The 25,510-nt window shown below is 38.0% G+C and overlaps 1 pseudogene; it reads left to right on the top strand.

The window, feature by feature from the left end:
- Window positions 1-319: 319 nt before the first annotated feature.
- On the top strand, window positions 320-646 carry LOC149210019 (arginine--tRNA ligase, cytoplasmic pseudogene; annotated as a pseudogene).
- Window positions 647-25,510: the final 24,864 nt, after the last annotated feature.

Here is a 25,510-nt window from a genome sequence, read left to right as displayed (position 1 = left end):
CAACTCTAACAGAGATCTGAAGTAGAATATACCAGCAAATGTTAGGAAGAACAGTGGCTGTAGATAAGTGTTATAACATCAAAGAAGCTCCATTCTTCAGCAGGATCCAACTGGGCACTTTCTGGCACTATAAAGATCTGAGTTTATAGTCCTCCTTTTATAGAATCAGCAGCAAGCTTTTGGAGCAAGAAATATATGTATATCAGAGACCCCAACTTCAACAAATAACCCAGATTTAAGAGGCAGCTCGAATAGGCATTTCATAGGGTAGTTTGACCTCCACTAATCAGCAACAATCCTTCACTAACTTGTTACCAGCATGGAAAGTGACGGTGCCAAAGTAATCCAAATCAAAGGGCAAAACATTCCATTAATTGTTGTAAAGAGGGATGGTCGCTTCAACTATGCTTCGACTGATATGACAGCACTGTGGTACCGGCGTAATGAAGAGAAGGCACAGTGGATCATATACGTGACAGATGTTGGTCAATCGTTGCATTTATCATATCCAAAAGCAAGGCAGGTTGGATTTGGCCTAGTTCTTGCTTCAGATGGTAAACGCTTTCGGACTCGTAGTTCAGAGGTCGTTCGCCTTGTAGATTTGCTTGATGAGGCCAAGAACCGGAGCAAGCAGGAACTGATGTAAGTCGAACCACTTATTCAATTGCGTGTTTGGTCCATGCAATTCTGGAAATGAAGAATAATACTCAGCTTGGTTGTACTCTATTCCAGACATCTCCCTTCTGCATATCAGTCTTCTCTTCCTCAGTAGTGTGCTCCCAGCAACTCGAGCCTTCATTGGAAATATGGCCTTTAGGCTCTATATGCACAGGTATGGTATTAGCAGCTATCTCGATGGCCAACTAAGAATTTTCCAGCAACCTTCCGCAACGGAATTTGTCCCACACAGCTCTTAGAGAACTAAACTCAGTCCCTTAAATGACAACGTTCAGTCAGAGCACATGGAAATGACTGTGGTTCAGATGCCATAAATCGGACTAGGACCTGCAGGTGGTCGTGACTCTGAAATAGAAGAACTCGTCTCCCTTTTGAGCTAATAATTCAACCTCATGAAAAGGATAATTTCTTCTTGCAAGATAAATTCGGTTGCTATGAGGGACTGTCTCAACAGTGTTCAAGAAATGTGCCTCAAAATTCACGAATTTGATCTCAAATCTGGAATGTTTGATTGAGAATGAGATATATGCTCAGAATTTCTCTGTGGATAACTTGGCCCAGGAGATAAAGAGAGAGTGGCTTCAATCTAAATAATTTTGACTGCCATACAATGAAAATCGCTTTCATAATATGCGTGGAACCTTAATCTATCCACAAAGAAAATATGCCCAGGTATCTTGTGCGTGAAAGCAGGTATCTTGTGCGTGAAATTTAGAGAGAGACACGCCGCAAAAGAACCAGCTTACAATCACAATCCCCACGGCCCTACGTTGAGGAAGATCGATCCTCCCAAGAGCAATTCAATTCGAGCCACTGAAAGCAATTGGAACTCGGCTTCTTTTAAGAACTCGGTCCCCTGCTTTTAATTCGTTCCTCTACCAGCGATGCGGCTTCTGCTCTGGAAGAGAATGGCATTCGGCCTCTCAACTGAAGCATTCGCACAACAATCTCGGATCCTTAACTCTTTGAAGAAATGGGCACCCAATCCACGGCCTTAGCCTGGAAGCAAAGCCATGAGTTATGCATACAACATCGCAGTGGCATCAGAATTGAATTCAGAGAGCTCATCAATGCAACCAAAGGGAGCTGAAATGTCTTCGCGATAACAAGATTTTCCACAGTATTTCCATTTCGTCCATTACACAAAGCCAAGGTTGTGAAGAATTGGCCACTCGATTAAGAGCAAGCGTTAAGGACAATCAATTACAACAGCGTTCAAACGTATGAAACGTATGACTGTCAGATGAATGTCAGAGAATGCAGATGATAGAGGCGTTGATGACAGATGCGTCAGAACAGTTAGCCCAGAGTGACCAGTGGAACGGATGGGGAGAGCGACAGGGTGAGCGTTAGACTGAGAATGGCAGAATATATAAAACGCATAGATGTCGAGCGCAGAGAATTGTCAGACAGTAGAGGCGCAGGAAGGCAAGGTGCTCATTAGTATCAAGTATGCGTAGAACGTTACAGATAATGAATACGAGGCCGGCGTTATTCAAGGCAGCTCAGACACAGGATTATGGGCAGAGGTGCAGCACTAACATGCACATAACAGGCCACAGAAAAACAAGCGGCTCCGATACCATGTTAATTCACACATGGACAGCAAGACAATGTGAAAGATAAATCAGTGAGTACATTTTTTTATTAACAGGAGATGTACATTTATAATACAATGTTGTGACTCTTGGGTTTCAGATCCCAAGGTCTCTTGGACTGCTTTTGTCCATTCGACTTCCACACTAACCCATTAGGATTAGATGTCCAACAAAATTTGTGGATTATATCAATATTTTATATTCAAATTAGATTACTAGATAATATGACTTAAGATTATGAATTATTAAAAATCATAAATACAAACTAAAGTATAAAAAATTACATAAGCACATTTTTTTAATAAAATCAATATTACATATAAATACAGGAAGTGATATTTCAAGAGAAACAAATTATCTTGCACACAATCTTATATCTCAACTACACACTAATCTAGGAGGCTATTTAGTTAGAGATAATTTCTCAACCAATTAAATTGTGCAAATGATAGATGGAAACCCCGTTTAGTAAAGCTTAAAACTCTACCTATAATGACCAATAATTCAATCATTATTTATGAGTGCATTGCACTCATAAGACAACTAAGATCTATATTCTATAATAATTATAACATCATTCTAAATTATTATTATTAGCATTTATTATTAAAAAAATAATATATAAGTTAAAAATGTATTTTCACAATATCATGGGTCAATAGCATGACTTATCAATACTAGATATCCAAAATACCATAATACACATTATATGGCATTTGTTTCTGTGAAACTTTTTTAGTTAATCAATTTAATTAAGAGTACATAAGCATATAACTACTTTAGAGATAAATATGAATATTTAATTTCTGTACATTATTATAAAAATTCTAAAATATTTCATGGAAACTAAATCCTTACGAGCAACCTAATAATTAAATTAAAATCTTAAAAATCTCCTAAAAGTTATTAATAAATAAACTAAAATTTTACAAATATAAGAGTTACAAACAATATAATATTTAAATTTCTCAATTCATAAATAATCATTATATCAATTTATATATCTAATTACATCTACTAGATATGATTAAATTTTCAAAAGAACTTCCCCCATCGGGGTGGAGAAATACGGCCAGTTCAAGGCAGTGATGAGATATGGACTTGGCCAGCACACGCCACACATCAAGGCTATCATTATCAGGTTAACGGCGGCGGCTTGCAAAGGAGTACGAATACCAAGACAAGGAGCAGATCGAATCATGGAAATGGCAGGTGAAAGGATCGGCGGCGATCATCTACTACAATAGGGGCTAGGTGGCGGTATTCATTTAAGAACCGAAGCAGGTAGAACGACAGATAATTGGAAACCTGGGAAGGTGGCGAAGGACAAAGGATTTTGGCAGAGAGACTGAGATCATAGACTTAAATGACGTCAAAATGATATGGCAGAGGGAGGAAGAAGGGAAAGGCGGGTGAAGGAGGGAGAAAGGAGGAATACCCGGAGAGAGCAGGAGGAAATAGTGGAGGAAACTGATAATTCCAGAGAAATGGAAATGGATATAGGGGAGGAGGAATGCAGGGCGAGGGTGACCTTTGAAGTAGGGCAAAGCAGTAGAAGTAATAACAGGGGCAGACCGACAAAAAGAGGAAAACGAAGGAGACGTAGGGGACATGGAAGATAATGGTAGGTAGACCACTGTGAGATGAAGAATCCGACCTCGAATCAGCAGAAGAGGGGTCGTCGCTCCATTGGGCAGGCTGCGCAGAAGTTGGAGAGAGCTTACGGCAAAGAGACCAACAAAGACATCAGGAGGATTATAGACGCACTGTAAAATAGAGTTCTGGACGAACCCTCTGATCTAGAAATGGAGGAGTGGAACACCCTTATTCCATATCCCGGGAGTACGAGAGTGTTATAGACATTTTTGTGCCTTACAGCATGAAGCATGAAATGTCAATAATCTAAGGGATCCAAAGTCCCTAAACATGTTGTTCCTACCCCTAGAGGAACAAGGTCAGCAAACCACAGCACTAAATATCAGTTCTCCACCTAAAAACACTCAAAAACAAGCAAATTCTGGATCATGTCAACTGCTCCACTGAGCATCTGCGTTGAATGTCAACTGCTCCACTCTGTACCTGCGCTGATTATCAATAGTAATGGAGGCTACCTGCGCTGGGCGAGATTGGCCAAGTGGCACAGTCATTCCTCAAGGTGTCAAATGCCCAGGAAGCTTCCAAAATGACACTTGGATCAAGGAATTCGCCTTGTGATGAGTAAGAGGATCTAGATCTCCAAGTGGAAGCAAGAAACTCCAAGTGGACTCAAGAACTGAAGAATAACTAAAGTGGGAGAGGACACTAGTCAGCTTCATGCCAGCCTCAAGCTGACTCATCCTTTCTCCAAAACTACTATATATAGAGCTCTCTCATGAGGTCTAAGGGGATTGGAATGTTGTGAATGTAAGGAAGTGCTCTTGGTTTGAGTATAGAACTATTGGGTGATTTGCTTGAAGGAGGTGAAGAGGAGATTTCTTTCTGCTGGGAGGTGTTGCTGGATTGGGCCTCTTATGGTTGTAACACTCTCAGAACTTTACTTCTTCCATTAATAAAGCATTTGAGGTTCTTCTATATGCATGTGTCTCAATGGCGTATTGATACTTGTATATTTGATTTATTCTAATCCTTGAATTAGTTATGAATGTATGCTTCTTGTAGTTTCCCTCTCTTGTTATTTTGCAGATCTTGGTGTAGCTGGGCCAGTGAAAGAGCAAGGAGCTGGGAGCAAGCAGCAAAGAGAGAAGATTGGATCAATCATTAGTGGAAGATAACGGTTAGTGGATCTCTTTCTCCTCTCTCTTACATCTCATAAAGAAGTAATCTTGAATAGCTTTGCATTCGGTTGTTGCTGAGGTGCTATCACCCTTAGAGTGGGATAGGGTCATTCCGTATTGGATACTTTTCCCAACAACAAATTGGCGACTCCACTGGGGATCGTATCTTGTTGGTTGTTTGTGTTTTTGCTATTCATTTCATAAACACAGGGAGTACCGAATCGAACTGCATTTGGATCTTTCAAATGCAAAGTAGAGGGCAGCTACTCTAGCTCAGTTTCTGGGCAAGTTTATGATTTGAAGAGCTGATCCACAAGGACTCTAATAAGCTCTTAGTGATAGCTTTTCATCCTCCTTGTCATCCCTTAGTGTGTACTTGACTGATAGCTTCTGATTTGGCCAAAAACTGTGAATTTTTGAGCAATCTGTGACCCGGAAACCAAGAGAAACGAAAGTTTCGTTCCTCAGTGCAGGCTGTGTGAAGGCTGTCTGCATTTCAGCGCAGTTCCCGAAGGGGCTACCTGCGCTGAATGTCAAACTGGCAGTGTACTACCTGCGCTGAACCAGTCTTGCCTTGTGCTACTGGGGTTTCCTGTTGTTTCTTGCCCTGTTTTCACCTTTGTTTTTGCAGCCTGTTACCAGTCAATGTACCTATCTGAAACCAACTTTCCTTGCCACTATTCCGCCTCGGTTGTATAAAGAAACTGTGTTTGTTCTTTGTGTATTTCTTATATCATTTGCAGTTTCCCATAACGAAAGTGAACTAGTCTTGCTGTGGCCTCTTAGATCTAGACCTGTGATAAAGTGTCGTTTTGATCTGAAGAGTTAGTTTGTTTGTTGTTCATAGCTGATTGAGATTTTTCTTTCGTCATATGGTTTGAATTTATATATTTCTAGTGTCGAAACAAGTAAATCTTAAGGTGTCTTTTGATTTTGGACAAGCTTGTTTGTTTTCACTTGAAATTGAATTCAAAATTATACAACAGCTTTCTTTTTGTATAGCACAAACATTAAGAAAGAGAAAAGAAATACCTGCATTGTGCATGTGCATTTTGACAGCTTGCATGTTGATATAGGAAAAAGTGCATTAGTGTGTGCTCTATGATCTGTGTGAAAAGATGTTGTCTTTCTTTTCCCTCAGTAGTTAATATTTTCAAAGTTGAAAGATTGAAAAGCTTGCTTATCATCTTAGACTGCATTTAGGAGTGTTACTATACATCTCATGGTGATCCATAAAGGCAAACTGCTAAACAAGATCAACCTTAAAATAAATTGAATTTACATAACAACGCTTTGAAACATAACGCAAACACATAGAGGTCTAAGGTAGAGACGTGTTTCGGCGTCGTTAAACGTGATATCTTAGCGTTGAGTGGTTGGGTGATTCCTCCACGGTGAAGCGATAAGTATCAATACGGACTTGTGCTCCCGCGTACCGTCGCGTATATATTGGGATACCCCTATAGGAACAAAGCCTTTATCCATAGGAAACCGTGTCGGCCGCCCTACTGATCGCAATGCAGTGAACACAGCATTCACGAAGATCGACCACCCGTACCGTAAAACATATTCTGTGGTTTTGCGAAAAGTTTGGCACACCCTCTACCTAGATCTCCAGAGCAGTTTCTTTTGGCCTTTTTCAAACTCTATAACTGAAAAAGTCCATCCGAGCATTTGTCACTTCGGGCTCGTTAAAACATCGAAGGAGACTAGAGTCATCTTTAGCTTTTTCTCGACTCTTAAAAAGTGAAAAAGCAAGTTGTGTCTAAAGCATCGTTATAAAATTTATTTTAAACGGAACATAATCACCTCCTATTCCTGCGTTGATCTTTAGGTTGAGAACATGGAACGCCCCAACCAAGGAATTCCGCATGATGGAAATCCTAGTCCTTTCTCCTCTTGGAGAGAAGTTGGTGCGCCCCACATGGCCACATTGTCGCTTCCAGGACTGACAATTGGCCTGCCAATTTGGCTATTCTCAACTAATGTAGTTCAGAACACCATGGTTCCTGAACAGTCGAGTCAACAGTTAGACCAGTCTAGAGCTGCCCACCAGCCTTCTACTTCCTATAACTCTTCCTCCGATCCTTCATCTTCGCAAGGTAGAGCTGGCAAAAGCCAAGCTCCCATGGAGAAGAAGGAGAAGAAGAAGAGAGAGAAGAAGAAGAAGGAGCCTAAGGCGACTGGGGGCAAGCAAAAGACATCTGACAAAAATCCACACACAGCACAGACCGGGCCCAAATCACCATGTGTCATATGTAGAGGAGACAACTTCCATAGAGATTGTCCCTGTATTCCCCGGATACTAAGGGACTGGTCCACTCGGTTGCACAATTCAGGAGCATCAACCTCTGATAGCCATGTTGAATGCTTACCGTCAACCAGCGAAAGTGAAGGTTCAAGACAAAGAGGGGGAGCAAGATCGCCCTGCAGACTGTGTGAAGGCGATCGCGCCATCCACCGTTGTCCCTTCTTAGACGAAGTGAAGAGAGTTTTGGAAGCTCGCCTGGTTTCACCGTTAAGACTTCCTCCTGGATACAAAAAACTCGTGCCAATTCCTTCGTTGGTTGAAAATACAGCTGGCCCGCTCAAGTGGTCAGCTGAAGCGTCAGTCATTGAAAATGAACCTATTGAATCCAGACCAGACGAAAGTCTAAAGGTCAAAACGGCAGTTGACCCAGTTCCGCCTTCAGAGGTTTCATCTTCAAATGACACCGTCATTGAAGATTCATCTTCAAATGGCACCCTCACTTAAGAGAATAAGGTTGACACCATCCAGATTCTTTTCATCAACACAGACTCTGATGAGCATCAGGGCAATGCGCCCATTCCTTTATCGCAGGAAGGAACATCGTCAGGGTCACATCCGGCCGTGTATTTGGTCCCACCACCAAGCAACCTGGTTGTTTCCTTTGATTGGAACCAACTAGGCAGACCCCGGTTGCCAGCCAGTATACCATTCAGAATCATTGTCCAAATTTATAGAATGGTAATGGCTGGAACTATCATTGATGAAGGGGCATCTATGAGTATCCTTTCCTCTATTGCTTGGAAAGCACTGGGTTCCCCTGAGCTTTTGCCTGAGATAAGAAATCTCTCGGGTTTTGATAAAGGAACCAGTCGACCATTAGGGATCCTCCCCAATGTACCGGTTACATTGAAAGGGAAGACCGTTAAAATGAATGTGATGGTCGTTCAAGGACCCTTGGATTATAACCTACTCCTTGGACGAGACTATATATATTGCATGGGAGCTATAGTCTCCTCACTCTTTAGAGTAATGTGTTTTCCACACGAAGGAAGAATGGTCAAGCTCGTAGACCAACTTTCATTTCCGGGATCACGCATCACAAATAGTCACATACCAACCCTGAATGGTCTATTCACTCAAGAAATATCTCCACCCCCAGTCCTCCTTCCCGATGAGTGCGAGTGATTCAGAAAGATGGGACTGGAACCCAGGGGGCATGCATCCTGGTCTGCTTCAGGCAGAGGAAACCCTGGGTATAAGGTAGAATTTCCGCGAAAGAATATGACTAGTCCGTACCCCGTCCGTGGATGGAAGAGGGGTTGTTCTAGAATAGGATTCTTTTGTCAAGGTTACTTGTTTGACAAAGGTCATTCACCATTGTCCACTTCGGTAGACAGTGCCGAGGAAATGTTTTGTTTGAAAGATTAACGAAACAATCTTTGGGTAACCAGAAAGAGGCAAGCCTCCCTCAATAACACCAATGTTTTATCTTTGAGTAGTGTTCTTCTCTTGTCGCAAGTAGCTGCTCTCTTGTCGCAAGTAGCTGTTCTCTTGCGATCTTGCAAAAGAGCTGTCAAAAGTTGGGCTGACGGGAAGACAAGTACCACATAAGACCTATTAAAAATAACGAGAAGACAAGTATCGTTAGCATTAGACTAGCAAGACGACAAGTAGCTGTGAACACCCAAAGAAAAATAGAGGTGGGGGAGAGGAGGGGCGACCTTGAAATTGTATTTTATACCTCGGGGCATGCAAACCTTTTGGAGTGCAAGCTAAGAGCGGTTATTTATCTGTTTTTAAGATTAGCCGTTTCTGAACTTGCATAAAGAAAGGATGAGAGGGAGCATAGCTTATGTAAGATGCGAGCTCTATAAAAAATGGAATCTTGAAGGAGACATTTCTTACCTTATGACTGGGATATCGAGCAGTTTTACCGCGGAATTTATGCTCGTTAAAAAATAGAAAAGCAAGATCCGAGCAGTTTTAGTACATAGTTCATGCTCGTTAAAAAATAAACATAAGATTGAGCAGTCAAGCTCATTAAAAAATGAACATACCCCAGTAAATAACCATTGTGATCATAAATTTATTAACCATAAAAAGCCTTGGTCGTGTTTGCACCTGCCACCTCCATTTCATTTGGCCAATCGTTCACCTCCATATGATTGTTTACCCATTTTGACGAACAACTGCGAAGAGTGATTTCACTTAGCCATCCTTGTGACACTGCCGTGATTGGAAAATTCCAACCTAAACCTGGAATCTGCTGCTATCCCTGTTTATCACTCGTTCCTCAAAAGACGAGTCTTCTTTGAGCTCTTTTCATCTGACTCGTAAAATATGAAAAGTTTGCCGAGTTTTGGCCTTCCAGCTCGTTAAAGTGACCAGAAGAGCTATCCCTCTTCTAGATTTTAATCTTTTTGGACCTGAGGGATTATTGAACAAAAAGGTCGAGCGCTTGTTTTATTCGGCTCGTTAAAGTTATCGAAAACTCATCCCTTCTATATTGTTTTATACTTTTTCGGACTTAAGGGATTACATGACGAAAAAGGAATTTTGGAGTTGACTTTCTGTACCTTTTCAGGCTCTCTAAAAATGAAAAGGACCGAGTTTTCCTTGTCGTTAGACTCGTTAAAATGATTAAATAGCGACAAACTTGTCTTTAGATGAGAATGAGTTTCCCTATCGCTAGGCTCGTTAAAACATAGCGATGGGCTTGCCCGAAGGGCAGGTTATAGAACAAGCATATCTTATCCTCCTCAAGCTTGACAAAAATAAAGAGGTACTGGTCAGAAATGACTGGGGAAAAATTGGGAGAACCTCAAAGCTTTAATGGTAGAAAGTCGCTCTTGAACATGACACTTTTCCTCCGTACCACATCGGGTTGGGTTTTTTCATTCACCGGTCTCATCACCATGGTCTTCGCCAAACCATCCACATTTGGGGTAATGCTACCGATCCATCGCATCAGTGTCGTTATATGTTCAAGAGATGTTGTTCAGAAAGAGTCAACCGTGTCCCATCCACTGCCATACATTATCCTTCATCCACCCATGATCACCACCCTGAATCATATTTCACAGATTGTTTTCACCTCCACTAAAATCATTAGCTTTGTTTCGTGTCACTGATGTGGGATTCATTAAGGCCCTCCTTTGACGGATCGCTTCTTGTCGACTTCAGCTCATTATCCAAGAAGTTGATCTAGGGACAAACCCCCCAGTACTTTGAAGCTTGCATGCCTCAATGGCAAGTTTCTCACTTCTGGCGACAGGTATACATTAATGACCTTCGACCAGAAGATTTTGCGTGGTGTTCGATTCCGAGTCCTTTATTCACACCACGTGAATTGTACTGCAGTACCTTGAGGGTCATTATCATTATCGGTGATTCCTCTCGCGCTTGTTAATGGTTTACATTATTGACCGGTAATCAAGCGATGTCTTTCCATGTTCGAATTCAGCGCAATTCTCACATGGATCGACTTGTACTTAGAGTGAAGATCGAACAAGTTTGAAGACCCCGGATCTAGTTTCATCCATCCGGGCTGCGATATATATTCAGGAAAAATAAAGACATTTGATATGTACATCATTGCAGGAGATGATCATCCTACTCAAAGGATGATAATTTCAGCAGAGAATTATCAGTCTATCATCAGACGATCGTTTGTTCTCTGTACCAAAATGAATTTATAAAGCTAAGCATGGGAATGCCCGCCTCAACTAGATCATGAAAGCAGAATGAAAAATAATGTATTGTATTGTATTTTATTACAGGTCACCTCTCAGCGATTGAATGAACTTCGGATCCTCCTGATAAAGCATTTCACCCGATAAACGACCTCATACTTTAGGGGGCAACTGTTATAGACATTTTTGTGCCTTACAGCATGAAGCATGAAATGTCAATAATCTAAGGGATCAAAAGTCCCTAAACATGTTGTTCCTACCCCTAGAGGAACAAGGTCAGCAAACCACAGCACTAAATATCAGTTCTCCACCTGAAAACACTCAAAAACAAGAAAATTCTGGATCATGTCAACTCCTCCACTGAGCATCTGCGCTGAATGTCAACTGCTCCACTATGTACCTGCACTGAATGTCAACAGTAATGAAGGCTACCTACACTGGGCGAGATTGGCCAAGTGGCACAGTCATTCCTCAAGGTGTCAAATGCCCAGGAAGCTTCCAAAATGACACTTGGATCAAGGAATTCGCCTTGTGATGAGTAAGAGGATCTAGATCTCCAAGTGGAAGCAAGAAACTCCAAGTGGACTCAAGAACTGAAGAATAACTAAAGTGGGAGAGGACACTAGTCAGCTTCATGCCAGCCTCAAGCTGACTCATCCTTTCTCCAAAACTCCTATATATAGAGCTCTCTCATGAGGTCTAAGGGGGTTGGAATCTTGTGAATGTAAGGAAGTGTTGTTGGTTTGAGTATAGAACTATTGGGTGATTTGCTTGAAGGAGGTGAAGAGGAGATTTCTTTCTGCTGGGAGGTGTTGCTGGATTGGGCCTCTTATGGTTGTAACACTCTCAGAACTTTACTTATTCCATTAATAAAGAATTTGAGGTTCTTCTATATGCATGTGTCTCAATGGCGTATTGATACTTATATATTTGATTTATTCTAATCCTTGAATCAGTTATGAATGTATGCTTCTTGTAGTTTCCCTCTCGTTATTTCGCAGATCTTGGTGTAGCTGGGCCAGTGAAAGAGCAAGGAGCTGGGAGCAAGCAGCAAAGAGAGAAGATTTGATCAATCATTAGCGGAAGATAACGGTTAGTGGATCTCTTTCTCCTCTCTCTTACATCTCATAAAGAAGTAATCTTGAATAGATTTGCATTCGGTTGTTGCTGAGGTACTATCACCCTTAGAGTGGGATAGGGTCATTCCGTATTGGATACTTTTCCCAACAACAGAGAGGGTGCCTAACGCTATATAAATAGGCATTACACATGTATTGGGTGATGAAACGTTTGTTAGCCAGAGCTATGGAGAAGGTCACTATTGAGATAACAGAGATAGCCTAAGGTTTGCCGGACATGAAGAAAGAGATGACCAATCTGCAACTCAAGATACAGAAGAAGGACAACAAAATAGAGGAAATTCGGAGCATGTTGAAGGAACTTACCAAAGCAAAGCGTGAGGAGGAAATCAAGAGAGAAGTCATGGTAGACTGAATGCCTTACCCAGTTATTTTTTTGAATTTTGTGATAAGCCGTAGTGAACCAGTCTGTATAGCAGTTTTGTTATGTATCTGAGACTAGTCATTAAGAGACAAAATGTAGATATGGAACTTTTATTCTTTTTGATATGTTGTTTCTCAAAGTGGACAAGTGAACATTCTCAGACAATGTTTTATGAGTGACCAACAGACCCAGTTTCCTTGTGGGGCGGGTTGAGGTCACATATTTTTGTATAGTTTTACTGCTACTGTATATAATAGAAAAGGCCACACCGTAGCTTACAAAAAAAAAAAATCAAAAGAACTATTACCTTCAATTTAAATTCTAGGATTTGAAAACCCTTATCCCACACATAAAAAATGTCAATCTGTAATGACCATGGCTCTGTAATCTGTCATTGCTACAATATTTCTCAATCATTATAAGAAATTATTTGGTTACAACATTTTCTATTGGTAGGTGGGAATTCCTCTTCCATATTGTTAGATATTCTATGAGTGGGCACTAATTACCCATCCATATCTCTTACAGGCTATGATGGAATCTACAATCCGAGCGTCTATTGGACATGAATGATCATAGATGAGCTAGTGGGAAGACATGTTCATGCCAAGAGTGCCACGCATTCTATAACCAATATGCAGCGCATCATCAACAATAGTCCATTATCAAACATGCCTCGGTTAGAGCACAAAAATTCAAATTCTCATGACATGATGAATATTAGTGAACTAGGTATGTATTTTATCTCTATGTATGGTATCCTGTAAGGTCACCTTACCAACCATCACTAGTAAAAATAAGTCAAGGTCACATTGAATACTATTACTCAAATTTTACTTTATTTTATTTTTGTTTTTGTCATAATATGACTAACTTAGGTATCATGTAACCACGTTCCTTCAAGTATTTCAATGTAAGAATATAACATAAGAAGTCGGGGATAACATTCCTTTAATATCACAAAATATATTGTCCCAACAACATTTCCAAATTCATCAATTAACATTCTCAGTCCCAATTATTAAGCTAATGATTCAATCATGAGAATTGTATAATAAATGTTGTAGCAAGAGAAACTAATGTTACCAATTCAGAAGAATATTATTCTTCAAAATGTGTCAAGTAAAATAATGCACCTAAAAAAAGTGGGAACCAGTAGTTGTTTTCTATAGTCATTGAAGCACAATAATTCACTCATGAATACATGCAGCTCATACAAAACTTATTATGCTCATTTGCACAATTCATATAGAGTTAGTCACCACAAAATTGTTTCCAACAACAACTATTTTTTTAAATAAAAGCAACAACTCCCTTATTCTCTATTCACACTTCAAAAAATCATTAAATTCATTTTCACATTCATACAAAAACTTGGAGACATAGGGAGCTACATCCATTAAATTATTTATTCATAAATTTTCTAGTGCATAAAAGGTACTGTAAGTAGGAAATTTACTCTAACAATTTGTATGCACAAAAACTACATCCATTGAAGTTTTAACCAACACTTTAAAAGTATGCAATCTACAAACTACATTCATTGAAGCCTTTTGACAAATACTTTGCAAGCATGAAATCGACATTCATTGAGGCATTTTAACAAACACTTTGCAAACATGCAATCTACAACCATTGAGGCATTTTGTCAAACACTTGGAAGCCAAAATCTCTTAAAGAAATTTGACATGAATATAAGATTCTCCCTTAACCTATTTAGATCATAAAATTTATATATTAATTATTCAAATGAAAAAATATTAAAACAGTGACAAAATCATCTTATTCTTTCACCCAAAACTTGAAAATAGATGTACTTAGTTGGCAACAACAATTTGCAAAATCGCCGAGATTTATGATATTTGTTTTGAAAATTGTTTTTTTCGAACCAAATCGGGGGTTACAGGTTTTGAAGGCACATATACCCCATGATGTTGTCCTTAATCGGTACAAAACCATGCATAGATGTATTTTCAAAAACTAGAAAATATGTTGTCTGCAGGAATTTCATTTACAATTTTTGTCAAACAAATGGCATGCAAGCCTGAATCTATAGCGATCCAAAACAAATACCAACCTATAATTAAATTATAATTACTTATGTATTGTCTAAATTCCTCTCAAAATCATTTCATCCATTGTAAGTGAATTGAAAAGCTTTGAGATTCATCAACCATTATTTTCATTCAATCATTCTTAGAAACCCATGGAAAGCATCTTGAACTATTTCAATACATAATAATTGAAAATTACGTCAACGATTCTCTTTAAAACTCTTGTATTCCATATTGTCTTTTTCTAACATTTTTATTTTAACGACTAATCTAGAGAATTCTCCTCATATATTTTAGGTATGAATCTATTTCTTGCTCTAGTAAGCTGGAAGTTAACACTTATTCATGAATAATGATAAAAATAATAATAGAATTTCTAATTCACGTATTTTTTTAAACACTTTGAAAAATATCCTGAAACCCTTTCTAAAACATGTCTCCAATTACATGAAACAAAACTATAACTCATGAACTCTTACCCAAATCCTTTGAAATTTCTTTATTGCCATTACCTTTAGCGATATTTTTCTTTCCTTTCTCAAATGCTACAATACCAATGTTAGCACAATAGACTACAACAATAATAATTCCATAAAATCTTCAAATATAAACATACGTTCATATAGACCAGTCTTACTCTTCATTTTCAGCCATCTGATTAAATTCAAAATAAAATAATCTTAAACCAAAATTAGATTCTGACAAGAATTTAAATTTCTACCTTTTATTTTATGCTAAAGCTATATCGTAATTTTAGGACAATAAAAAATATACCTAAAGATATATTCAACTCCAATCGCTGAGAATAGGATCCATCTTTGATCCCTTAACCAAGTCATTTGAACCATCCTATTTTCCATAGAACCATATCTAGGGAAAACTTCTCCCCTTCGAACCCCTGAGTTGTAAGAGCTCACAAACGATACCAAAATATAGTAGTAGAGAGATATCCAACGCATGTTGAGGAAGATAAGTTTCACTTCCTCCCAACAATAATCATGGTTAGATCCACCAGGTAGAGCTACTTAGTAATTTACTTTAGGAATTCAAAATCATTTCGAAAGAAATTGGCTACTCTCCAAGTCTCTCACTCTCATAATACTTTTCAAGTATCTCGAACTCTTGGTATCACAATGCACCTCCCCCTCTCCCTAAGTGAGAATACATGAGACACATATATAGGAGGAGCAACAAAATCTTGTCATAAACAAGGAGTAATATGCATGCCTTGTATTCCATTTAGAGGAATGTAAGTCATGCCATTAAGCAAAGTTATTCATGCCTTGTGTTCCATTTAGAGGAGTGTAACTCATGCCTTTAATAAAAGATATGCATGCCTTAGTTAAGGAGAGTGTAACTTATGCATCAAAGAGAGCGTAAGAGGAACAATTTATGACATGTCTTGAATCATTGTAATCATTGCAACAAAGAAGGACACCAACAAATCATGTGCTCGATGCTCCATGTTCTGGAAACATCACTAGAGGAGCCAAAAGGTGAACATGTTCAATAGATGAATCCACACCATTCACGGTTGTCTACTTTATTAAGTTGGTATTTTTAGGGGTAGTAGCTTCTTATGGCGACCATTGTGAATCATACGTTGCAAGTAAATGTAAATATGATGCCATTTTTCTCATCACTTCAAGACGCAACAATGGTATTTTGGCCTTTCCTTATTAGTATTTGAGGCATTAATTACTTTTTATGTAATCCCTAGCCAATGAGTGTGTGCTATGAACTCTTGGCAAGGAGGGGCTATTAAGTCATGTGTGGTGTGCATGATTGCAAGAATGTACCAGTTTTGTGTGCAAGTGATTGAAATTTTTGATTGAGACAGTATGCTAGTTCTTTTGGGGTCCAAAATCTCTTTAATGGGGAGGATTGGTCCAAGTGGATTGATCCAGGTGGATTGATCCAAAACAGATCTTGAAAAAACCTCTTAAGTCTTCAAATGTGTTTTACGCATGTGTTAAATGGGAAGATATTATTTTTAAAAACAGAGTAAGAACAGAGAAACGCAATAAAGCATAGTGCCTTAAAGAATGCAGCAATAATGCTCAGGGGCCGTTGGATCCAAAATATTAATGGATGGGAGAAAAAATGCAACAATGGAGTAGTTTTAACTATCACATGGGAGAAGAGCCAGAAAAGTGTTAAAAACCTTTTCCATGACTGAATTGTGATTGCGATCAATGTGATTTGATATGGTTTGTTGGATCAGGCACGCAGATCAATGGTATAGATCCATTACAAATATCACATCGCAAGAACCAAGGTGGAATGGCCTTAACGTTGTAAGAACTTGTATTGTGAGCTGTCAGATCGGGATCAAGGATCAATGACTGAGATTGAATCAACGATTGATTTTAGGGAAAGTTGAAGACTGGAGCCACGAAACAACGATATGCGGATATGCCGATCACCGATCAGAGCGATATGTTGATACGTTGATCGCTGATGAGCCTGATCAGAGTGATCGATGATCCCCGCTATAAGAGCTGTTGTGGCATGTGATAAAGCATGGACTCGACATGAGAATAAAGTAGATTAGATATCATTTGAGTTCCATTTTTTTAGGTTTTTTAGTGTTTTCATGTATTATTATGTTGAGCGTAAAAAGGGTTGTTTTTGGGGCTTTGCTGCAGAGAAAGGTTAGATGGTCAAATTCATCACGCCCGTCGATCCTTTCGTTAGAACAACTTCTATTCTAAACAAACAGATTCCTTGCTTTAAGTGGCCCTGTAACAAAAAAATGTTATAAAGCATGATGAATGAAGAAAAGTGCATGGGGGAGAGGATAGTGCACGCGGTTCAAGGTAGGAGCATGTAGGAGGGGCGAAAGCTCATTTTGTCAAAACTTGACAAATTTTATATGGTTTCAGCCCTTATTGATGCCACGAATGTAATGTCACTATCCATTCCTCCATCTGAGTTTTTCATTTTTTGGCGATTTTCCAAAATGGAGGTATAAGACTCCTCTTTTGTAATTGATGACTGTATTTTTCTTTTTCATGCCACTTAATGAATGAAGGCCTCCCCATTGATCGAGCAGGGCCTGGAGACATAGTGCAAGTTGGAAGATCTCCGCTATCAAGTCTTGTTGTCTTCTTTCATGCTTTATGTGTTTCTCATCCTTCCTCATGTGTACATTAAGTTTTCTTTGTTAAACTACAATGTATGCATGTAATTCTTTAACACATCTATAAGCAAACGATCATGGATTATTGTAAGAGGAATATGCATTATTTGATGAGTGCATAAAACAATGTGTAATGTATTATTAAAAGAGAGATGTTTACATAGAGCCATGAGAGTCATCAAGGAGAGAGTTGTGAAGTGATTGAGGAGATGAAGGTGACTTGTATTTCCCTGTTAATAATAATATCATAGTCTCATAAAGGATAATAATAATATTGGTAATATTAATAATATTGAGGATTAAGTTCAGATTGAACTATTAGGATCAAATAAGGATAAGTTAAGTGTTTTTCCTTTAACTATACTTGATTTCCAATTTATGCAAGGTGATTTACTATTTCTGGAAAGTCATGCTTGAGATGTTGGACATGACTTTCTATTTTTACAAAGTCACTCTAAGATTGTTAGAAAATAGGTTTGATTAAGGAAATTCATCCTTGAGCTTCCCATGAGTGGTATTTTTCTTCCGAAGAATAGGAATTCCACACCCCTATTACATGCATTTTCGTTCCTTAGTAGATTGAGGACTCTGCACCCTAATCTACTAAAGATCCAATATTCCACACCTTGATCTTTTTAAATATTCAGGATTGTTCGCCCTAAACATTTTATTATAGTTACAAGACTCCACATCTTTATCTTTCATGGATTTAGGACTCTGTGACCTAATTCTCATGACCTCTCATCTACTCTGCTTTGAAACTCCACGCTTCACCTTAAGGTATTTATTGTCATTTCATACCCATCTAATAGTTCATTAGTAAGTCCTTGTTCTAAGACCCACACACATCACAATTTCATAGATCAAAGGAATCAATGAATTTCATAATTAACTTATTCACATTTTACCAAATATTATGCATGACTTCCACAACCATTTTGGCTCTAGAGAAAGACTTCCACAACCATTTAAAATTTGAACATCCTTGTTTGAAAATAACCATGTACCATGTCACATCCTTCTCAATAGAAGATTAAGTATATATAATCATATAAATCATGTATCATCCATATGTCACAGTTAACCATATGTTCCACATAACTATGATCATCCATGGATCTTTGTGTTTCAATCCTGAATCACCATACATGTCATACACCTATGCCCACACTAGGATACCAAAAGAGAAAACATCGATAATATGCTCTTAACCAAAATCAATTCTTATACGCACAACGATAGATATTATCCTAAGCACACAACAACTAGGTGACCCAAACCAGGTCTATAACATATAAGAATTTATGTAAGTCTATCATGCATAATATTATATCATTATATCAAAACCACCCTCTCTAAGTTTCATCAATGCTATCTCATGAAGAAGGGACACTACATACTCCCCCTCTTTTGCTAAACTTGGCCCAAGTTTTTTCCTACAATCATAAGATACTTAGTTATTTTCGATTCTCCTATCACTAAGGTGTTAACCTTATGTATATGTATTTTATATCTTTTTCTTCACTCCAAACCATAGTTTAATGTTTTCTAAATTGGAAGAAACTCCATGAAAACTGAAACATACCATTCTTAATCAAGTAGAAAATATATCCATTCCATATTAGGCATGTTTCTATATAAAATGCCAAATATTTCTATATCCAAACCAGCCATACAATTTATAGTGCCATATCAAAATACTATTTTATGTAATTGATATGACATCTAATTAATATATCTATATTAATTTGATATTTGACATGTTCTTCCTTTTCTTAATCTACATCAATCCTACATGTGTCATCTTCTTGGTTCTATAGTATGTTGAGCTTTCGAAGCGATAAATATCTCACGCATTGGTTGTAAAAAAAAAAAATGGTCCATCCCATCTCACAATCAAATTTGCATACAAGAAGCATAAAATCATCCACATACAATTTCCAGTGAAGCTATGCAACAAAAACTGATGTCATATATAAACCCACTCTTACATCTCACTTAATATATGTCTTCTCAATCCGAGTTTCCCCTTTTCATTCCATAATACGTTCTTGTGATCAAAATATTTTGATCTACCATAGTTTTTACTAAATGCTTACTCTTTAGGAAAAATCACAATTTTAGGTTTAAGACAACATTTTTTTTAAGCTAACAAGCTAAGGTTCCATACAGTCCTCATTGACCTGCTTTTGTATTATAGACCATTCCTTTAATTCCCGTAATATTCATTATTATTTACTCCTCTTACTTGAGAATCAATTATGAATGATTCACTTAGAACATATTAATTCCAAAAATAATTAAAGATATTTTTTCGAAAGGGCTTGTAATCAAGAACAACTTTAATAAATATACAAATACAATATCTATATTATTTAATCTACCTTTATAACTATAAGTCAACTTGTTTTCCAACTATAAAATCACTCATGATTTCCATTCAATAATTAATCAATCCATTTGGTTTCACGTCTTATTCCTTACTATTAATACACACACAAAAAAAAAAAAAAAGGTTATGAAAACCACACATTTCTCAAATTATGAAGAATCTTGTTGATTTTAAATAAGATTTACACTATCATAAAGACATTTCTAGCCTAAGGATATTTTTTTTTTTAACTACCTCTCAAAAGATTATAGCTTTTTGCAGGACTACTAACTACTCATACAACTATACATCGAAGAACAAAAGTCCTAAATCCTTCAGTTTCTTCCGTTCCACATATAATACAATCATATTAGGCTTCTACATCATGCAAGAATTCTAATACATCAAAATTTTATCTCACTCTCCTTCAATTTCTCCCTAAAAAAGTATCAGTTCTTGTAAAACAAGAACTCAACTAAGATTTTCATTAATCACATGCCCTTTTCTTTAAGTTCAAATAAAACAAAGTTCTCACCACATAAAATATTTATCTTCTAAACATGTTTTTTTCCAAGGAAAAAAACGGTAACCTTTTATTAAAGAATTAATGAAAAGTTACACAAGCAGATGCATTGAAGCATTTCGTAAGCTGCCACATGGGCTCGAGTGCTTTCGCACCCCACGCAACATTAGAAGACTAACGTGAACAAAGAATAAGAAAAGAGAAAGAGAGGAGAGAGAAAGAAAGGGCAAAAAAAAACTGAATTCCGGCTGTAAGTAAAACTCACGCTTCAAGTTTTTCTCCCCTTTTTCTTTTCAACCTTGCGCCACTCTCCTTGAGTGGGCTCGATCGAAGCAATGACTAACTGTGTTTCTGCATTCTGTGGGCCTGTTTCTTTGTCTGAGTCTGAAGTATCTGAGTGGTGATGCCGTTTGATGCCTCCCATGCTTGGATCCACGCTTGTCATCTCTGCCTGATTTTGGTGAATCTTTGTGTTCTTGTTTGCTGATGTAGTAAATTTTCCGGAATCTGAGGACAAATGTTCCTGATTGTTTGCCGTGGGGGTGGCAGTCGCGGCATTCTCCCCAATAGGATCATCATGTTGTTCAGGTGGGGAGTTAAGCTCCCCCTCATCCTCTATTTCTTCTTCTGGATTCACTGTGCATTGCCAGCCTCTTGGTTTGTGAACTTGTTTCTTGTTCCTTCTGTTTTCTCTTTTGTTTTGTAGACAGTTATTACGTAGATGTCCTGTTTGTTGACAGCCTCGATATCTGAAGGCCGTGTTTTCATAATCAAGAGGCTGTTTCCACTGAGAGTTGTTATGGATCAGAATTATATTGTCAGGAAGCCCTTGACTAAGATCAACCTCCACACAAATTCTGGCAAAAGTATGAATGCATCTTTCTATTCTTTCCACATCTTGCTTGATGAATGAACCTATGGCATTCCCTATCGCTGCAAAAACATTAGGAAACCAGAAATGTAATGGTAGGCTGTGGAGCCTGACCCAATCCGGCATTTTGGAAATCACCATAGAGGAGGGTTCAAAACCCGGGAACCAGGGGGTCATGAAGAGACCAGCATTGCCCCAGAACCGTGGCCCCTCATGGAGGGAAAAATCTTTTTCCTTAACCGAGTCGAATTTTACAATAAAGAAGCCCTTGGAGCACAAATGGATGTCACAATTTGGGGTCCATGTGGAGAAGATCCATTGTCTTAAAGCATCTGTTTTAGGCCAAAACCCGTTGAATCTGCATATGACAGCCAATGAAGAAATATCAGAATGAAAATTGTTTACCTCAGGCAAGTCAATTTGCAGAATAGGAGTCTGTGATCTTTGCTCCACAATGTAGGGACCAGGAAGATCTGGTGTTGGTGATGGCTTGTTTTTGGCTTCCCCCTTCCCTTTGACAGCATCTTTAAAAGAACCAATGCCTTTAGGGCCGGAACCAAAGCTTCCTCCTCTCAGCCTTGTGCTTAGAATGATAGTTGAGTCTCGACCAATGCCATAGTGCTGTACTGTAAAATTATCCTGCAGGATTTTACCTGCATGTATCAAGCTTAGCAGGTTTGATGGGATGCCTATATCTGCTTGTATTTCATCCTTTATATTTTTTATCAGCATTCCTGTCCAGATTTGCTTGCAGATAGTTTTTCCTGACAGGGTTCTGATGAAAATTTGAGTTCGATCCTGTTCTGGGTCCTTGAGGGCTAGCTTAGATTTTTTACCCCCTGAAACTACTGCTATTTGGGTCACAAAGGCGTAAAGGGGGGCAGGTTCCCCAAGGCTATTTCTCCTATGCTCAAGAAAAATATCCACAGGTCCTGTGCGTAACAGGGGAATCCTGTCCTCTGGACTTGTGTCGATTTTGGAGGGGATGACCCATGGCCTTGAAGTCTTCTCCGCCTGGGGATCTTGCTCTCGCATCTGTTTGGATGTGAACAGGGGGACAACGAAACACAAGAACCATGAAGCAATGCCCATGCCCCTTCCTTGTTTATCGGTCTTTCCCTTAAAAGAATTCCAGAAAAAACAGTTCGATTTTCCCTCCCCAATAAAAATGTTGAAACAACATCCAGTTGAGAATAATCCCTAACACGAATATGCTGCAGAAGAAAAAATCATTCGTATTTCCCCACTGCTAAGAGCAGACACATTCGGGGAAACCTAAATAATAGACATCGGCAAAGGAAAAAACGCGGAGAGAAGGTTACCCACGCATCAGCAGCTTCATCATTCATCGCCCCCAACAGTAGATGAAAAACACCCTTCTCAGCTATGGGCTCAGATCTTTGAGCAACAGCAAGAATGCCCTTCTCGGTTTTTTGACTGTCCACGGAGCAAATTTCATCCATACGCTCCCCTGCTTCATGAGAAAAGCTCGAAACAGTATGCCATATTTCCAAAAATGTCTCCGTCAAAGAGTTCGTTCTGAGGCTGCTTAGGCAGATGTTCCTTTTAGAGATTTCGGAGCCCAGAAACCCCCGGCCGCCATAGGCCGCGACAAAGGATGGCGCCCAGGCGATGGGGCCGAACTGCCGGGGGAAGGAGCGCGAAAACCTAGCAGGAGCGGGCGCCATTTTTTCAAGCCTGAATTCTCTATCTAATGGTGTCTCCATCTTCTAAACATGTTAGTCTCTTAACAATTTACAATTTAATCAAAGTCCAAGAAATAAATTCATCAAGTTCATAACCAATATGAATTTTGACTTGATCACCTAGCTAGAAATAGTTTAGAGCAGTTCATTAGATCAATCCTCATAATTTCTCTAATTAATTTGGTTAAATAAAATTCAACCAATATTCACAGACAAAATAATTAAAGAGACTATTACAGATTTCCTATACCTAATTTGTCTTGAGCCAATAGAAAAGATATTTCATCAACTTATCACAATAATAGTTTTCTACATTTCAATCATTTGAAAATAATTTTAATTCTAACTAAATCCAACACATACAAAATAATTGAAATATTAGAGGATAGATACCTAGTTCACACTTGACTCCACATATCAAAATAAATTGTTCCAAACATTCTAAACCACCTAATGTTGTTCACTATACCAATCTTAGTATCTTCATTTGTAATAAAATAAAGTAATGGGTTTAAATCTCAAGAAAATACATGCTACGAATCTCTATCTCTATAACTTTAATTACACATAATCAGTCCTCCTTAAGCATGTCTATGAGATTTCATCAAAATATTTTTGTTCATTCTAACGAGAAGAAAAACTTAACTCATAGATATATGTTAGTATGGATTCCACACCCATACCTTACCTCATTACTTACCTCATAGACATATGTTAGTATTGATTCCACACCCACACATTTGCTCATAGATATCTGCTAGTATGGACTCCACACCCATACATCAGCTCATATATATACGCTAGTATTGATTCAACACCCATACAAAAATTAGGGAAAACATAACCTTCAAGTGTTCCTTCAAATGGCTTCCACAACCCTTCATGTACCACTCATTTAAGCCTCTCGTCTATTAGGAAGGTCATTTAAGCCTAGTAATTGAGTAATTTTAAGTTATTTGATGCATAAAGTCAACCTAAACTACACAAAATCATGTCAAAGTAATCATAGGAATTGCATTCTTACTCATTAAGAATGTATTCCCAAATAATATTTTAACACATCAAATTAATGCACATACATTACTCTTGAATCTACATTCACAGTTAAAAGTTGCATCCTTTAAGGTAGTTTTTGTTAAGTTTCCATTCATGTAGGTAGGAAAAGAGTCGAAGTTAACATGAGAAATTGAATCATCATGTTAATTGAATCTTGGCCTTACAGTTGTTACACATTCCCAAACAATACACACCAAGGCCATCATACTATAGTTTAGATTAGGCTAATATTTTTCTTGCTAGATACAATTTCAACTAGTAGAGATGGCTAGTAGGGCCATATCACATCGATAATGATGCATTAAACATATATTCAACCATGCATCCACTCCACATATCTCACTCACCCATTGAAAATCAAAATCGTCACATGCTTGGGTTTAACCCTAGCTTCTCAAGTACATCATTTTCTAGCATGCCTTTAAGTCCTTTATCATATTTCTTACAATTTGTCTTAACAAACATATAAATGAATATAAGAATATATTATTTTTATTTGACGAGTATGTAAATGACATAATAATAATAATAATAATATCCTTATGCAACGAATATGCTTCCAAGTCAACATACACAATAGTTCAACATGCATGCAAAATAAACATTCATGCATCAACCTACAAGCAAGCATGTCGGCACATTAGGCACTAGTCTTTTAACCCGACTCTGATACCATATGTAAGGTCCCACCTTACGAACCATAGTAGTATACAGAAGTAAAGGTCACATTGAATACTATTACTCAAATTTTATTTTATTTTTGTTTTTGTTTCTCTCATAATATGACTAGCTTAGGTATCATGTAATCATGTTCCTTCAGCTATTCCAGTGTAAGAATATAACATAAGAAGTCTGGGATAAGAGTCCCTTAATATCACAAAACATATTGACACAACAACATTCCCAAATACATCAATTAAAATTCCCAATCCCAATTATTAAGCTAATTCTTCAATCGTGAGAATTGTATCATGAATGTTGCAGCAAGAGAAACTAATGTTACCAATTCATAAGCATATTGTTCTTAAAAATATATCAAGTAAAAGAATGGAACTACATAAATTGGGAACAAGTAGTTGTCTTCTATAGTCATTTAAGCACAAGAACTCAACCATGAATACATCCAGATCATACAAAACTTATTATGCTCTTTTGCACAAATTCCTATAGAATTATTCACTGCAAAATTGTTTCCAACAATAATTTTTTTTTTAATAAAAGCAACAAATGTCTTATTCTCTATTCAGAATTCAAGAAGTTATTAAATTCATTTTAAAATTAATACAAAAAC

This window comes from Pinus tabuliformis, chromosome 1_2 (genome assembly GCF_031772625.1).
Source record: "Pinus tabuliformis cultivar Carrire ecotype Pingquan chromosome 1_2, CPIR1, whole genome shotgun sequence".
NCBI classification, from domain to species: Eukaryota; Viridiplantae; Streptophyta; class Pinopsida; order Pinales; family Pinaceae; genus Pinus; species Pinus tabuliformis.
Note: the sequence above shows the minus strand (reverse complement) of the source record. Positions and strands in the feature narration are given on the sequence as shown.